Raw genomic sequence first — 6,596 nt, 5'->3', positions numbered from 1 at the left:
TCTTTGTATGATTTGCTGTGCCTTTGCTACCCTTGTGCTCTGTCCTGCTCAGTCTTGTGTCGCTATTGGCAATCGCCATTCTTGCGATTGCGTTTCCTTCTTCGTTTCCACCGTTGTGTGTTCGCCGTCGCTGGGTGGCGACTAATTTGGTGGGCACACATTGGTTCTATCCCTTTGCTCTGTTCCCTGTGGGCTATCCAGCCCTGCCTGATTGTACCTTGTCCCGGATCTGTACAATTCCTATTTGGCATCTGTGGCTGTGCAGCGGCTGTGTTCGCCTGCACTCCACAGCGCCATCTGCCGGTGGGAATTGCCCTCTGCGGGTGCATAGCACCTAGCCTGGGTGTCCGCAATATACGCTTGTGGAGGAAATCCGCCGTGTCAGCGCACGTCTGGTGCGCTGACCACGGAGACGATTCCACAATCGTTACAGAATGACCAGCCCAACCAAAATTCCCAGGGCAGAGGGAACCTTTGATTTGCTTCAGACGTCATTGCCTGAGACAAAAGCGTATGTGGATCCTATTATAGGTAGGATCGCACACTATATAAAAGCAGTTAAAAAATCGGTGCTCGTCCCTGATCCCCACCCATATGGGGATTATCTAGATACTGGGTTGTTTGAACCGCCATTTGCCTCATGGGAGATTGGGGCCTTGTTGGAAGAGTTTGATTTCGATTGGAAAGCCTTTTGCGATTTTCATATCGCAAAGAGCGCAGATGACCTGAATGATTGTCTCGACTCTATGTACCTTTTGATCGATTCTGATGAATGTGATGAGTGTGATGTGGATCTGGTGATTTATGTGTGGCAGACTATTTTGGACGAATTGCACACACACCAACCAATTATTTCCAATAAAGAAACACCATTGTCACATGATTATTCCTGTCGTTCTGGGGTAAGCAAGTGAGTTTGGACACTGTGCGACCTGAAATGAATGGGTGTGCCTCGTTTGTGGACACCTGTGTGAATTCTGATGAAGTTTCTTCTGTTTGTTTGGAGGTTGAATCTGTGCAATCTGATGCCTGTTTCTCAGATGTTCCTGCCGATTGTGATCGGCGTGAGTGTGTCAGTTTTGTCAATGATATGTGGGATCCCTTGTCTTGTAAAAACAGATCTTCTTCTCCCAGTACTACTTTAAAGAGACTCCGTAACAAAAATTGCATCCTGTTTTTTATCATCCTACAAGTTCCAAAAGCTATTCTAATGTGTTCTGGCTTACTGCAGCACTTTGTACTATCACAGTCTCTGTAATAAATCAATGTATCTTTCCCTTGTCAGACTTGTCAGCCTGTGTCTGGAAGGCTGCCAAGTTCTTCAGTGTTGTGGTTCTGCTATGCACTCCCCCCTCAGGGGGGAAAGAAACACACAAATGATCTCTTGAGATTCAAAAGGAATGCTGTATACAGCCTGCTTGTGTATGGATGTATTTTCTATGTGTGGACATACTGTACATCAACCTACTTCCTGTTTTGGTGGCCATTTTGTTTGTTTATAAACAAACTTTTTAAAACTGTTTTTAACCACTTTTAATGCGGCGGGGAGCGGCGAAATTGTGACAGAGGGGAATAGGAGATGTCCCCTAACGCACTGGTATGTTTACTTTTGTGCGATTTTAACAATACAGATTCTCTTTAAGATCCTCCATCTATGATCTTGCTATGGGGAAAATTCCCAAACTATGCAGTTTAAAGAGTAAGGGTAATGTGATTAATAAAGTTTCTCATGTTGTTGTCACAACTCCTTCTTCTAATATTGTTCAGTATGTATGCTCAGACCTAGTCAGGTGTGAATGGGAGCCCCCGTTCCAGAAAAAGCAGCTCGAATCGCTGGTGTACGAATTGGAGAACAATTCAAAGTCGTTTTGTGAGTACTACATTGCCAGAAGTGAGTCTGTCTTGAGAGCATGTATAAGTTCTGCTTCTGCCTTAAGAGAAGGAAAGGGGTTTGAATTTGACTTTGTGAGTCCGCTGATTTGTATGTGGAAAATGATTCTGAATGAACAACGTGTACTTCATTCAGTTGATTTTTGTAAAAGCACATTGTCAGCTGGCGTTTCTGAGATCCAGCAATTCAGCCTGGAGATCTCTGAATCCCTGTCTTCGAAATGTCCACTTTCGCAATCAACTGCGATCTTGGATTCGCAAATTTCGCGTTCTGACTCCTCGGATTCGACATTGTTAGCCGAGTCCAAGAGTGAGACAGCGCCTTGGGTTTGCGAACCTGATACTGAAGCACCTTTGCTCTGTCCAGAGAAGATGTCTCTGAGCCTGCCCTGTATCATGAATAAAGACATTATGTCCACTCGCATTGACATTTGCGAGTCTGATTCTGAAGATAGTATTGACTCTCCACCCTGTACTCTGGATGAGTCAATATTGCCTTGTACAATATCTCCTGCAGTGTCCCTAGAGGCTCGTCTAGGTATTGCTGCTATTTTCACCTGTTTTTCTGCAGTTTTGGAATTGCAAGCTAGTTTGACTGCTACGCAGAATTCTGGGTGCAGTGAGATTAAAGTTAGGGAGTCAGTGTGTGGTCCAGTAAATATGCCTGTACATTCCCCTCATGATTATGAAATTCAATCTCAGTTTATGGTGGAACCTTCCTTGGGACATCTGCCCTGTCCACAAGATAAAGTTCCGGTTTTGCCCTGTAACATGGATAGTTCAGAATCCTTCCTAGAAAACTTGAAAAATGATGTTCCTGAGGTCTTGTTCGATATTCTGGAGGTCTCCGAGTTCCTCCCAAAGGGTGCAGAACTTGTAGGAGATGTCTCCTGCCCCCCAAGTCCTTCTGAGGTGTTACCCTCTTCCGTAGGCATTGCTGCCTTGCTGGCTACCTTTTCAGCTCTGATGGAGCTTCACTCATATGTAGTCAATGATGATATTATTGTCACAGAAATTTCTGAATTTGTATCTAAGTCTTCTTTTGAAAGTCCAGCGCCTGTGACCTCCACTTATGATGATTCTCTGCCCGGTACTGGTTTTGGTTTCCTCGTGCCGGACTCTGAAGTTGGCAGTTCCCCAACATGTCCTGAGGTTTCTCCTGTGCTGGTGTACCCCAGTGTGCTCTGTGACCCAGAAAGTCCAAGTGTGCCTCGGTTACCAGCGTACTCAGATGCTTCCTCAGTGGAGACATGCTCTGATATGGCCTGCCTGCTTGCATGCCCAGAAGTGGTCCCTGAAAGTCTTGATCTTGATGGGTGTCCTCGTAATTCTGAATCCGGAATTGTCATTGGTTCCATGGGGGTTCTTGGTAATTCTCCATGTGAGCCTGGTGATTGTTCTGCCCTCTTGGGATCTCTGTGGAGCTTCAAAAGGTTCTGGGAGATTCCGGGAGAAATTTTGCTTGGTACCCTGAATAAGATCAACGGTGGCTTTTGTGTTGTAAGGGACACTTCCAACAGGTATTGTGGCAGGTTTGGTATTTTCGGACGCTCCTTGGAAGGTGGTGGGTATTGTCTGGATAGTGTCGATGGCTTCTTCTCTGGCGTTCACAGTCCTGATGGGTGTTATACTGAGACTGGTAGTACTGATGGGCATGTTTCGGTGGCTTCTGTTTCCGATGAGGTCGGTTTCGGGTGGACTGACTCTGGAATTGGACCTTGTCGGGCTGCCCCGACCTTCATGAGTCTTCTGTTTGAGTGGTTTGGAGATATCAGTTTTGAGGGTCGTCTGGAATTCGACCCTAGAAGGGGGGGTACTGTGAGAATCTGCTCAGCTGCCTGTGCAGACAGGCAGCATTTTGACCACTGTTCACGTCTGCATTCTGCAGGTCTCTTTAAGAGAGACCTATTGTCAGTTCTGCAGCTTGCTGCTGAGGAATTTGCATACATTCGTTATGCAAATCCCCTACCTGCCTCCTGTGATGACTGGCAGTATAAAGGTTGGGATTACCCACAGTCCTTTGCTGGTCATTCCTTCAGGGTTTGTAGTATACACTCCTAGTGAGTGGCAGCCATGCTACTTCTCGTTGAAGATTAGTTTAGAGTTATTCGTGGGACTGCACTAGGCAGATTCCCTAGTCTAGTTAGGATTGTATTATTTGTATTGCCTGTTCTGTCTGTCTGTGGGGTGCTAACCAGAGCAGCGGTTGCTACTGGTAGGCCCTTCTGTTCTGTTAGTATCTTCTCTGGATCGCACTAGTCTCTTTGCGCTAGTGCTGTGGATCCTTCTGTTCTGTCTCCTGGGATCGCGCTAGCCACCTTTCGCTAGCGCTGTGGATCCTTCTGTTCTGTCTCCTGGGATCGCGCTAGCCACTTTTCGCTAGCGCTGTGGATCCTTCTGTTCTGTCTCCTGGGATCGCGCTAGCCACTTTTCGCTAGCGCTGTGGATCCTTCTGATCTGTCTTCCTGAATCGCACTAACCGCTAGCGGTAGCGGCTGTGGATCTTTCTGATCTGTGTTTCTGCTTGGATCACACTTGCTCTGACGGAAGAGCGGTGGATCCTTTCTGCCTAGTTCCTGTTTCACGTTTGTCTGTCTTGTCTGATTCGAAACGCTTGCTGTAGGCTCGGTGAGGTAACCGTTAAGCAAGCGCTCGCGTTCTCTGTTTCGTGTTTGTCTGTCTTTGGTTAGTTAGGCGTGCTTGTCTCTGTTGTGCGTAACACGCGGAGACCGCGCACGAACGCGTGCACTGTTGCGAATGAGTGCGGTGTTCGCGTTCAGCTAGCGTTTATTATTTTCTTTATCTTTCTCTTTGTATGATTTGCTGTGCCTTTGCTTCCCTTGTGCTCTGTCCTGCTCAGTCTTGTGTCGCTATTGGCAATCGCCATTCTTGCGATTGCGTTTCCTTCTTCGTTTCCGCCGATGTGTGTTCGCCGTCGCTGGGTGGCGACTAATTTGGTGGGCACACATTGGTTCTATCCCTTTGCTCTGTTCCCTGTGGGCTATCCAGCTCTGCCTGATTGTACCTTGTCCCGGATCTGTACAATTCCTATTTGGCATCTGTGGCTGTGCAGCGGCTGTGTTCGCCTGCACTCCACAGCGCCATCTGCCGGTGGGAATTGCCCTCTGCGGGTGCATAGCACCTAGCCTGGGTGTCCGCAATATACGCTTGTGGAGGAAATCCGCCGTGTCAACGCACGTCTGGTGCGCTGACCACGGAGACGATTCCACAATCGTTACAGCCCGATTCACTCCCTTCAATTCATTTGAGTTGTGCCAAAAATGTGTGAGGACCTCAGCCCAGCGGCGTATCTATCGGGGATGCAACCCCATCAGCCGCAGGGGGGCCGCCCGCCGTGTGCGGGGGGAGCGCTACCGCCCGCCAGATTGTGGGACCCCTCTGCCAGGTGTTGAACTGGCCAGTTTATTCCCCGCAGCCCGCAGTCTCCCGGGAGGCAGAGCAGGGCTACGGAAAGATGGCATCCGAAGCCCTGCACTGGAGACTATTTGCGTCTCCAGTACAGGGCTTTGGGTGCCATCTTCCCATAGCCCTGCTCTCTGCCTGTCAGTGCGGGAGATTTGCTGCTGGAGGATCATCGGGGGAACTGCGCGCCAGAGGCTGGGAGAGGAGACTTGTGCCAGGTGAGTGAATTGGGATTTTTTTGACAGGTGCACTTTTTTCTGGTGACTGCTGCCCACATTACGATTTTCTGGTGACTGCTGCCCACATTACGATTTTCTGGTGACTGCTGCCCACATTACGATTTTCTGGTGACTGCTGCCCGCTTTACGATTTCCTAGTGAATGCTGCCCACTTTACGATTTTCTGGTGACTGCTGTCCGCTTTACGATTTTCTGGTGACTGCTGCCCACTTTACGATTTTCTGGTGACTGCTGCCCGCTTTACGATTTTCTGGTGACTGCTGCCTGCTTTATAATTTTCTGATGAATGCTGCCCGCTTTATAATTTTCTGGTGACTGCTGCCCGCTTTAGAATTTTCTGATGAATGCTGCCCACTTTACGATTTTCTGGTGACTGCTGCCCGCTTTACGATCTTCTGGTGACTGCTGCCAGCTTTACAATTTTGTGGTGACTGCTGCCCACTTTATGATTTTCTGGTGACTGCTGCCCGCTTTACGATTTTCTGGTGACTGCTGCCCACTGTACGATTTCTGGTAAAATTATTACCAATTTACAATTTTTCTGGTGAATGCTGCCCACTTTTGGATTTTCTGGTAACTGCTGCCCACTTTACGATTATTTTTTGGTGAATGCTGCCCACTTTTCTGGTGACTGCTGCCCACTTTACGATTATTATTTTTTTGGTGACTGCTGCCCACTTTACAATTAATTTCCGGTGAAATGCTTCTCACTTTACTATTATTTTCTGGTGACTGCTGCCCACTTTACAATTATTTTCTGGTGAAATGCTGTCCATTTTACAATTATTTTATGGTGAAATGCTGCCCACTTTACAATTATTTTATGGTGAAATGCTGCCCACTTTACGATTAATTTCTGGTGAAATGCTGCCCACTTTATGATAAATTTATGGTGAAATGCTGCCCACTTTACAATCATTTTATGGTGAAATGCTGCCCACTTTACGATTAATTTCTGCTGAAACATTGCTGCATTACGATTATTTTATGGTGAAACGCTGCCCCATTATGATTATTTGGCACCTATGGGGAGGGGGCATCCAA

The sequence above is a fragment of the Hyperolius riggenbachi genome, chromosome 6 (assembly GCF_040937935.1).
Source record: "Hyperolius riggenbachi isolate aHypRig1 chromosome 6, aHypRig1.pri, whole genome shotgun sequence".
Taxonomy (NCBI): Eukaryota; Metazoa; Chordata; class Amphibia; order Anura; family Hyperoliidae; genus Hyperolius; species Hyperolius riggenbachi.
Note: the sequence above shows the minus strand (reverse complement) of the source record.